Here is a 12,249-nt window from a genome sequence, read left to right as displayed (position 1 = left end):
CTTTCGTGGCCTCACTCCCACCAGGCTATCAGACCTTACCTGAATATTTGTTTGACCCCATATACCCTGCAGCACGTAGGAAGGGCCGAGGCTGTTAGCCTCAGGGTTGTCTCAAAGTCATTTACAGTGGCTTCCAAACACAATAAACAGTTTCAGGGAGATGGGGAAACAGACTCCTGTTTTTCTGCTTCATCCCACAGCTCAGAGCATACACCACCCAGCCTGCCGCTGGGAAGGGAAACACTCACCGCTGGGCCACACCACTGGGAAAACAGGACGAGAGATGGGGGGGGATGTTGTCATGAGGGACAAAGTATATAGGAATGCTTTAGAAGTATACAAAACATTTTGGGGAAAAAAAGAGTGCTTGAGTTGAGGAACAATGTCCATAGGAATAAAGAAAATGTAAGGAAGAAGCTCTCACTCTCCCCCCCGCATCAAAGAGATATTGTGTTCGTGTTGTGTGGTGGATCAAACAAAGTGTGTGAAGTCGTCCACAGTGCAGACTCTGAGAGTGAGAGAGGAAGGCGGCCGGTGGTGAGAGATATTGGGTGTGTAAAAACACTGTTTTGCGCGTTTGATATGAACCGCTTAGGGAGGTCACCCAGTTACTTTTGCACCCTGAGAAAGTTTTATGGCGTCGAGACAAACTTTGAAACCATAAAAATGGTCAGAGTCCATCGTGGCAAAGCACATGAATGAAACATGATAATATCGTTCACCCTCTTATCATGTGTATCCTTTGCATGTTTCTGCCCTCTTTTATCTATTTGTGTCAGTCTGTCTACCTGGCAGTTATTCTTTCTCTCTCTTTGTGTCCAATATGCTACGCCACAGCACGTACAACTGTATGCAGACATACTGTAACAGGTTAACCACACCTCCTTCATTGAACACTCTCTCCCTCTTCCTCTCTCTCTCTCACACTCTCTCACACTCACACACACACACACACACACACACACACACACACACACACACACACACACACACACACACACACACACACACACACACACACACACACACACACACACACACACACACACACACACACACACACACACACACACACACACACACACACACACACACACTTGAAAAACTGCTTTTATTGACACTGGATGGCTTCCCAAAGCATTTATACTAGATTGAATATTCTCTAGTGGACAAAGTACTGAGTAGAACACTGCTGGATAAATATTGATTGATGATAACATATTGATCTGGAAAAACTAGAAGGCCAGTTATGTGTCAAAGATGGTTTAATCCCTGCCCCTGTCAATAGAGAGTCCATGCTTCATTGATGTACTGTAAACCCAGTTGTTTTAAGAGTGTCTACATTGCTGTCACCAGAGATGGAGCGCTGCCTCACTGTACAAATAAAAACTGTTTTGACCTGCGCAGGAGGAACGATAATACAAGTACCAGACAATTTTTTTAGGTCACCCATTTAACCAGGTTAAATACTTTTGACATGGATCTGGCTTTCACCTATTCCCCCTTTGAACTTAAAAGTTGCCCAGTAAACAAACCCCACTAACCCAACCTACTTTGGTAATGCTCCCATCACCTTTGTCACACTTTGTCTACCTCTATTCTACTTTACCTGCTTCTATTACTTGACCCAGGGGTGGATTACCGCAGGCTCAGGGGCCCAAGTGCTCTGGGGGCCCCTAGCCAGACCCTGTGCGTGAATTGTCATTGTTATTAACTTTGCATTTCTTGCCAAAGGGCTTAATAATTCATGTCAATAACAGAGCCCCTAAGTCCTACTGAAAACTGAAGTTATAACCTAAACATTCACTTTGTAGATGAAAGATGCAGGAAAGAAACCATCATAATGCCTTTCAAGTGCATGTTTACCCAGACAGTTTATCATTAGGACTTTAGAGGGGCATGCAAAAAGCACGTGCAAAACAGCATTGGAATCTCAAAAATCCTGTTAGGGTTAGGGTAGGGGTTAGGGTTAGTCAGTGGGGTGGGGGTGGGGGGTGGGCTTTCACAAGTCTGTGCCAGGGGCCCATTGTGTCATAATCCGCCTATGACTTGACCTGCCCTTTCTCTCCATCTTCTAATTGCTGCCAATTATCTCTCTCCCTACCCGCATTCTCCTTCCCTCACCTGGTGGTCAGGCATAAAATATTGATACGTATTGGTTCCAAAACTGTGTGCCGAGGCACACTAGTGTGCCGTGAGTCAAGTCCAGGTGTACCTTGGGATTTTGTGTCAACCACACATTATTATTGCAATATAACTATGCAAAACGCTATGAATATTTTTTTTATTTACTATACTCTTTGTGTGCATTCATTTCCCAATACAGAGCCAAATTCGACCCAGCTAAAATAATAACCACTTTCAACCTGGCATGTCATTAAAAGGCGACATTTTTAATTAAATTCTTTACATTTTGTATACATTTTTATGGAGCCCTGGAGTGACCGTTGAGGGGAAATTGTTTTTAATGCGTGCCCTCAAATTACTAATTTGCGGGCACGCATTTAAAAATCCCTCAACGGCCACTCCAGGGCTCCATACATTTTCTTCTACAAATCTACAAAATAGCAGAAATAGCAGATCTACAGTATAAGCTCACAACACGTTGTGATGCAACACATAGTGAGCTTTTAGATCTTCTATTTTCACAACTGTATTTTTGAACATTTGTGAAGTGTGAAGTAGGGCTTAAGTGGTTTAAGTTTTTATTTGGCATTAGTAAATACAAATAATGTTTAAGAGTGATAACACGTGTTATAGAGGCTATTTTGAACAGATATGAATACAGGTGTGCCGTGGATTTTGACTTGCCCTTTGGGATGCTTTGGGCTCAAAAAGTTTGGAAAGCCACTGCTATAGAGAACACGGGCCAGACTTCACTGTCTGGAGTGGAGAGTATACGGACACACAGACACAGGACACAGACAGATGTGCACAGCAAGTGATCAACATAGTCCGTTAGTTCAGGCTCAACACTTACTACATTTGCATAAAGCATAAGGACAATGTTGCCAATTGCTTTCAGATAAAAGATCATAATTTTACTGCTATCTCTGCCATAAAACAATTAACTTTCCTTATACACTCAGAAATAGCGTGATAGATAGTGTGTTGTAGCATGTGTTCCAGCTGAGATCAGAAGGACAGCATGTCTACCGTAAAATGAAGGGTCTGCACATATACTACTGTGTGTGTGTGTGTGTGTGTGTGTGTGTGTGTGTGTGTGTGTGTGTGTGTGTGTGTGTGTGTGTGTGTGTGTGTGTGTGTGTGTGTGTGTGTGTGTGTGTGTGTGTGTGGTAAATCATATCACAAGAGGAGGGCTATGTATGTTTACTGATATACATGTACTGTATGCAATAACTGCAGGCGAACACAGCTAATGCTTGTTTAAGACATATGGCCAGTCAACCCCCACACCCAACAATCTGCTTGACCTCTGCAACCTTTGCCTACAACCACACCTCCTCTCCACCTTTGTTGTAAATGCCTGTAAAATCCCCTCGCCAACAAGATGATTGACACACACAAAAAAAAGCCTGTTCTATGAATGTACATGTGTGTGCATTTTATTTAACTGATAGCGTGAGAGACAGCTTCCAGGATTGATTAAATCATTTGAATACCGCAATGAGGCATCCATTTGAAACGCACACAAGACACGCATTCAGCTCTTAATATGCAGACATGTGTGTTATGTAGACTGGTCAAAACTATGCAATCATCTTCATGCAGAGGGGCTAGTTTGGTGGGTGGGACATAGCCTATAGTTCCACCTCTACTGTGATTGGACAAAAACATGGGTGGATACAGCATGTGGCTTCAATTAGGAGTTTGAGGGGTCCTTTTTTAGGGTGCAGAGGAAGGAAGAGAAATGACTATCAGGGACTGGTAAATGTGAGTGGGTAACAGTGAGAAGTGCATTAAGCAAAGAAATGGCATAATAAGAAAATGGCTTCAGGTCAGCAATTCCAACTGGATCTAAAACATAGTTCAGTCTTCTGTTTTGCTGTGCTGGAAAAAACACATAAGATCATATAAACATTGATCCCAAAAGGGAATGCAGGTGTCATAGCAGGAACAGCAGTGAGAATAAAACACAGGAGAGGTACACGTAAGAGTCAAGACCCAAAAATAAATAAAATAAAATAAAATAAAATAAAATAAAATAAAATAAAATAAAATAAAATAAAATAAAATAAAATAAAATAAAATAAAATAAAATAAAATAAAATAAAATAAAATAAAATAAAATAAAATAAAATAAAACAAAATAAAACAAAATAAAATAAAATAAAATAAAATAAAATAAGCTTCTGGCCCTAGATATCTGCACTGGATATCTGAGTGAATGAGTGAACTTACAGTATTATGTAATCAGTATCAATAAATATAAATGTACAGTGAATATATGAATGAATATATTAAGTACAGTCTAGTATGGGTGGATATACAGTGGATATTCTATTAACAGTCTATCAACACTGAGTATATGATTGAATATATGTACAGACTATCAACAATGAATATATTTATATAATCGGTCTGTCAATAGCAGGCCGACATAACCGACAGACATAATTCTACGTATCTATCTTGTCCCAGCATTTCTCAACACCACAAACACTGCACACCACAAACAGGATATGAAAATGTGACAGATGAAGGCACACCTCACCTTAGTGCTTGTCTTAGAGGTGGAGGCATATGACTTTGACGATCAGTGGTATAAAGATCAAATACTATGGTATTACTCACTCAAAAGAACGCCAGCCAGAGCCATGCAGTCAGTCTCTCTCTCTCTCTCTCTCTCTCTCTCTCTCTCTCTCTCTCTCTCTCTCTCTCTCTCTCTCTCTCTCTCTCTCTCTCTCTCTCTCTCTCTCTCTCTCTCTCTCTCTCTCTCGATTCAGCCACCACCATTTATTATGAAAGTCATTCTAGTCATTCTAATCATGTGTCACCCAGCAACTGAGTTGAGATACAAAGCGGTCAACTGGTTGATCAGAGACCTTGGGCTCTGTCGCTTCTTTTCCACCTTCTTTCCTCTCTGGCTTCTTTCCTCTTCCAGTGAAAATTGTTTTCCTTTGAATGTCTGCTTCCCCCCCAAATTGATTAAAGATTAATTATGTTTTAATGACATCACATCACACCAAAACAGTCCAATTATGGTATTCACAATGGAGACTAAAGTCTAATTTGAACTTTTACAGGAGGACGGTAAATAGGATTATTTCTTTTTAAATTAGGGACTGAAAAAAAGATGGCAATTGTTCAGGTATTATTATTCAGGTTAGGTAGTAGGTTATTCAAACCTCCTGACCTACATTACCCAAATATTGGTTTATATTGACAATGACAAACAAACAAGTGACAACACAGCGTCTAACCCTTGACATTGGATCACTCATTATATTGCAAAATAAATATTGATACAACAGGCTGTGTCTGATATGCTGCTTATAACAGGACAGAGCGGTGCTAATTTCATAGACTAAATGACTAAATATATTCGTCAACTACCTTTTTTCACTGAATAAAAACTAAATAAAAACTAATTAAGCTATGATGATTACATCAAAAACAAAAAACTAGACTAAAATGTTAGGGAGGGGACTAGTGGAGAAGAGATCCAGTCAGACAAGTCATTCTGAATTTGATTCAAAGGTAAGCGCGGAAGCTAAAGTTATTTTATCAGGTAAGCTGGTGTGTTTAAGCTAAACTTGAAATACAATGCAAACTAAAGAAACCACCACTGGTCTGATTAGAGAAACCACCAATGTACTGATTAGAGAAGTGAATGACCCAGTTGCTTATCTTAGTTCATTGATTGACACGTTGAATGAGTGTACATTTTCACTGTTCTCAAATTGAAACAAATACGTAGAATGCATGTTTGAATGCATTACACTACAATAAACTAAAATAAACAAAACTTTTAGTCAACTAAATCAACTGCATAGGTTTAGTAAAAAAAGAATAATCAGATGATTACAATTTGACTAAAACTAATTGGAATTGTATTCAAAATGCGATAAAGCTAAACAAAGATTTGCTGTCAAAATGAACACTGGGACAGAGTCAATGCAACATCCGGTAAAGCTTTTGGAGAACAAAAGGTGAAAGGTGAAAAAGAGGTGAGCTTTATTAGTGAGCTACTGTACAGCAAGCACCTTGTTAACCACTTTCAACCAGGTGTCCCTATTTTGGGCAGGTCATTATAGGCAAAATGTTCAAAAAGAATCCAAAAAGGAAATCTACAAGCTTATGTGACAAATGTTGTGCTTGTAGATCAGCTATTTATACAAGTATATAGGGCTTTAAGGGCCTATTCTACCCTGGATTTCCTGCAAGTGCTGAAATCAGGTCAGAATTCGTGTCAGATCCTGTGTCTAGGTGAGACATGACCTTTGACACATACATCAAGATGTCTCAATAGAAGAGCAGCGACAAATTACAACCACCCCAATTGTATAAGTTATATTGTATTAACATAGGCCTACTCATGTTCATAAAGAAAAGTTAGACAGACAGACATTAGTTCAGATGTCTCAAATAATGTTCTAGTAATGGAAAAGAGCACTGATGTTCACACTGGCTTAGTCATACTATTATCAAATAAAACGAATCTGTGTATATCATTTTTGAATATTCTTTAAAATAACCACATAAGGCATTAAAGGTAAAGGGTACATGATATTTTTGGGGTTAAAACAAAAACTTTATTGTTAAAACGTTTCATCTCTATATTCTGATAGTAATCATTCATTGCTATAGATTGTTCTATAACAATTCTTGCTGTCTCTCCAGCTCTTTAAGAAATACATTTTCAGGTTGATTGCCAATATAATTTCATCCAATCAGGAGAGAGTATCCATTTATCAGCTTCAATTTTATAGTGCTACGGTTACAATGTTGTCTGCTCATTTCTTTGCGTCATCACTTCCAATTTTACATGTTTATAATGTATCCTGTATGAGTTCTCTCTCCTGATTGGACAAAATTGGTATCCTGAACTGAAAATGCAGATGGGGAGACCCATGTTAATGAACAAACACTCAATAGCAATTATTGCGATAAAAAATATAGAGCTATTTAATACTTAAAAATACTTTAAAAAATCACTTACTGCACCTTTAAGTAGACTACACAGTCAACAAACATTTTTATAGATGAGGCTCCATGCTTTCTGATACAGGTGGTACCATGGTATTGAACATGTCTGTCAAACTTGTCTATGGTGTAAAGTATGGTGTAAAATATACTTTAGTGAGAGATGTATACCAAAATCAAGCTTTTATAATGGCATCGTCATAGTATTATAATTATCAGAAGGGCCTGTTCCCTTTTTTAAATTATAACAGAGACTATATTACTGCAGTCAGTTACTGGTGCCTGCCATCTAGTGGGCTGTAAGCTACATTACAGGGTACTTCTTTTTTTTCACATTGCTTGTCGAAAAATGGAGTGTGTAGTAGTGGATAGCAAAAAGTTATGAAATGTGGTTGCTTGGTTGTTCTCCAGACCTTATTGATCAATTATGGGGCTGCCGTAACCTAGGCCTACTGTGGAGAGGCCATCTGGTAATCAGAAGGTCAAAGGTTTGCCTCCAGGCCCACCATTGTTTACGACACTTAACCCAAACAGCCCCTCTCCAGGCGCTCATAACAATTCACAATCATTTCAGCAGCGAACAGCTGGGTGAAGCTGAAACGGAATTTCACCCGTGGGAAGAAAGGTCTATAAAACAAAACAAACAAACAAAAAATAAAAACTCCCTAATTGGCCACTTGAAAATCAGAGATGGCGACCATTTTTCACATTGGCCTCCCGAAGTTGAGTTTTTTTCCATAGAAATGTGTGTAGTTTGCCAATTTCAATGATCTTGGTGTCAATTTGTACGTTTTAAGAGACTAGAATATATGTATTATTACTACATTAGTTTAACACTTGATTCATTGATTGAATAAGTTTTTTTTAAAGTTACAGGCAGTACAACTAGTTAAGAACATGCCAAATGGATGACACAAAAAGCCAGAGGCTTGTTTGTTTCCATTGTGGTCCATTAAACATTCAACACTCAAAGAACTGGACAAAAACAACAGTGGGACAAAAAACAACTACACAACAATAGCAAATCAATACAGATTAAATTCATGATAGTGACATGGTTATTATGGCACATGGAGGATGTGTCACTCGCAGGGAGTATGTTAAAATCCTGGTGAGGCCAGCCTGGGAGGCTGGGAATGAATTTGGCTAAGTCCAATTTGGTCGGACTTTGGTCGTGGAGCCATGTTTTTAGGTTAGCCTTAAACCTTAATGGGGAAGTTAAAACTTTCAGGGCTTTTGGTAGGGCATTCCACTGTGTTGTGGCTGCGTAGTAGAATGAGGGGGCGGGGGGTGAAGTCAGAAGAACTCCCTCAGGTGGAGTAGCCTACCTATGAGCATCTGGTCCCACAAGGGGGATACTCCACACACACAGACAACAACAGTACTTTAGGCAGACTGCACAATCCACAAAAGTTTACCTCTCAACTGTTTTACGCCCTGCTGAACTGTCCCTTAAAGATTATTTTTTAGCTTACTGTATGGTCAAGGTTGTTTGCTATCGGTCTCATGCTGGTCATAGATGAGTTTAGGTAAGTTTACCACCAGTTTTGGGCTGTATTCACAAACAACCCGACTCTGGGGAGATAGTGCCCAAGGGTGAGGGTGGCTGCTTCCGAACTCACACCGTCCAGGGACTGAACCTCTATCAGAAGGACCCAGGCCCCCGATGAACACCCAGGAGGCAGCTTTCTCCTATACACCACATTTCCCTGACCCACCATGGATAGGGATTCGATGGCTTGGCTTTTCCCTCTTGGCTCGCAGCTAATGAGGGAATCCTCGTTAGCTATTTTATTTTAATAATAATATTAATATTTTAAAAATTATGCTTAAATTCAATTGTCTTGTCTGATCTGAGGTTGTATTCGGTGTGGGGCGGTGTACAAGCTTGGTTAAATGGAAGCTAGAGGGCCACACATACAAATTCCCCTCCTTACTCAAGAGACACAGGATCTACCACCTGCAGCGCCCGACTCATACAGTTGTAGTTATTTGTTGTCTGTTTAAATGTTACTTTGTCTTTTGTGTTAGTAGTTGTCTGATCACCCACATTATGTTCCCCTCATGTCTCATTAAGGTTAGTGCAGTTAAGTTCTGGCCAGATTGTTTAAGTTGACTTCCTTTGTTTTTGGGTCCATAATTGGTTGTCACATTTGTGTTCATTTTGTGTTGGAAAATTAAAGACAAAAAAATACATTTTAAGAAAACTACAGAAGTCTCCCTGTGTATCTCTTGGCGACCAACTCGGTCCCTGACATGCGGAAACACAGGGTTTCCGATTGATTGAAAAGCGACCATCAGACATGTACAGTCCCAGGATGGACCGAGGACCGTCACCGCATGGAGCATTCGAAAGGTCGATGATCAATGTATCCTGCTATTCACATTACTTCTCACAGCTAACTGTGTTCTTTGTCAAATGAATGAGCAGGGTGAGCCATCACTAAGAGTTGTACTCTTTTGTTTATAAACTGCAACAATTAATGAGAGGCATTTGGGTAACGGGGAAACTGGAAGTCATCTCCAGGAACTCCAGTTTCCCTGCACTGAGGTGGACCAAGCTGGGGAGTGGGGACATTGAACCCCCTGCAACCCTCTGGACAAGGGAGGCAAATTGGATACCCGAAGGTCTTTGTGTTTGGTTTCCGATGGCCACGGAGAGGGTCCTCAGAGCCGCCAGCGAACTAGAGATTAATGGAAGCGGAGTACAGGGAACACCCATGGCCCCACCAGAGAGCTATGAAGCACAGCTTGTGGGATCCCCAGCATACCATGGCCCCACCGGAAAGCCCAAATCAAGCCTACTCGAGGTGGGCGAACCGGACTCCCCGCCAGGACCACGGCGAACCAGAAAGATCCAAAGCAAGGGTGATCAAGATTTGAAAAAGGCCTCAGTGAAACAAAGTGTAAGTCAGAGGGCTATAAAATAGATGTTTAAAATCTAGATTTGAGAAAAATATAAATCAAATCGACCAACACATTTATACGAAAAAAGGGAGCATCCTGGATTTTTTTACTGGCCAATCAGGCAGATTTAATGAGATACCTCTGGAGAATGAAGACACTAAATGTCATGCTTGTATCATAATTTGCACGATTGCCCTCACTATTTGATGTGCAGAATACAGTTCTGTCCTAAGCTTTAGCCTTGCTCCAGCCACCAAGTGGGTGAGGTGTGAGTGAGTGCCTGAGGACTAGAGAGAGAGCATGAGCAAACATGCAAAATAAGTGAGGCAGAATGCGTAATGCAGCTTCTCTGTCTGCCCGTGCCACCTGTCAGCACTTTGGCCAATCGCCAACTTCAATATTTCAACATACAAACAAGTAATCCCATGGCTGTTGCATGAGGGTGAGAACATCTTTCGATAATAAATCAAATAGGTTCACCCTCAACGCAATGCAATTGCATTGCGGCCTATTGCATATAGGCCTATCATTCCAGCTGCTTCTTTGCCTGGGTCATCAGATATAATATGAGTCATGATGGGCCTGTCTGTCAACATGACACCGCGAGTCATGACAAAGACAGTCATCTGACTGTGCTGCTGATGTCATATTTCAGATGGAGCCTAGATGGGTGTGCCAATGTGCCATGGCTAGCATAATGATGTCTATCTCACTATGCAGTTCACTTTTAATAATAACCAACATAATGTGACTATAGCTCATGCAGACCTATTGGAGGTGATATATGGGCCCATTAACTTTGTGCCATTGTATGCATTGCAGTCTGTCACACAATAAAGGTGGGCATTCAGCGAGGATACTGAATAGTGAAAGGACAGAGAAATAATACAGTTGTTACTAGACTAACTGCATTTGTGAAAAGTAATGAAGTAAAAACAACACCAGAAGCATGACGAATTAACAAGGAGCAAAAGTATTCAACATGCCATTCCTTACAGTCCTAATAAAAAATATAATTATGATCACAAAAAAAATAGTTTAGTTTTGGTTTTCCATTTAATCCATGTGCCTTGTCTTTAACCCCTAACAGCACCATATAAAACAGAAATTTGTCAATTTTGGGCCCAAGGGTGGCACTAGAGGAAAGGCCATGGTATTGCCAAAATCAGTGGGTTTAATCCATGGAAATACAGCCAGTTGAGAATAAGTTATTTGGGACCAAAATGCTGGATGGATTCAACACTGCCATCCTTAACCCCAACATGAAGACATGTTGTTATATACAGTCCTAATAAAATGGGAAAGAGGAAAGTTCCGTTTTTGTATTCCATTCAATGCAGGTGCCTCATCACCTAAGTCCTGACTGAAACAAGAAATCAAAGAAGCTTCTGCCTTAATTACCATGACATTCTCAGAAATCCTGAGTGCTGCTGACATGTTAAGTAGACATTAGAGTCTGATAGGGTAATAGACCAATTATTTGTTTACCAACATTGAGACTGGATGCACAGGTGATTCTTTCATGCAATCAATTCTCAACCTGTTATTTCGGGGTACGCTGGTTTCAGCGCACCCCAACCCCCTCGTGTGTTGGCTAGTGCTGCGCGCCCTAGCGAGACCTGACAGAATGGGTTTAATTTGCAACCAGTATGACGCTTGCAACCAGTGTGACATCGTCTGTTAAGGGTCTATTTTGCTGAGTAAGAACTGAAGACTACCTGTACATGGTTTTCACGTTGGATTTCTAGTAGCCAATTAGCCTACTGCTGGGGGTCATTTTTCAATCTCAAAACTTCTCATGTAATCACATTTTCCTGATGGTATGGGAACTTAGTCTTAACAGACTAACAGGGTAGCCAATCTAGCCATTAGCCAAGAACATTATGTACAGTCTATCAAGGCCAACGAGTTTATCCCAATTCAATATGAAAATATTTATCTCATATAGAACATCAACACACTTAAGAATAAATAATACACCATACCGTGGACAACTGTTTTAGCAATAACAACCTCTTGTCTGTGAGCACCATTTCTCCTCCCCTTCTTCTTTTAGTGCATTCTGTAAGGATTGTGAATGACTGAGTCACATCCTCTGTCTCTAAACCCTTGACCTCATGAGAAAACAGGCTGGCAGGAGTCTGGGGCTGGCTCAGCTTCCAGGAATCCAGTGGGGGATTCCCCCCCTCTTCTCTGCTTGTCTGCCATGTTGTTCAACTCAAGCCCACAGGCTAC

Source organism: Gymnoscopelus braueri (assembly GCF_963280865.1).
Source record: "Gymnoscopelus braueri genome assembly, chromosome: 12".
In the NCBI taxonomy this organism is placed as follows: Eukaryota; Metazoa; Chordata; class Actinopteri; order Myctophiformes; family Myctophidae; genus Gymnoscopelus; species Gymnoscopelus braueri.
This window is presented reverse-complemented; position numbering follows the sequence as displayed.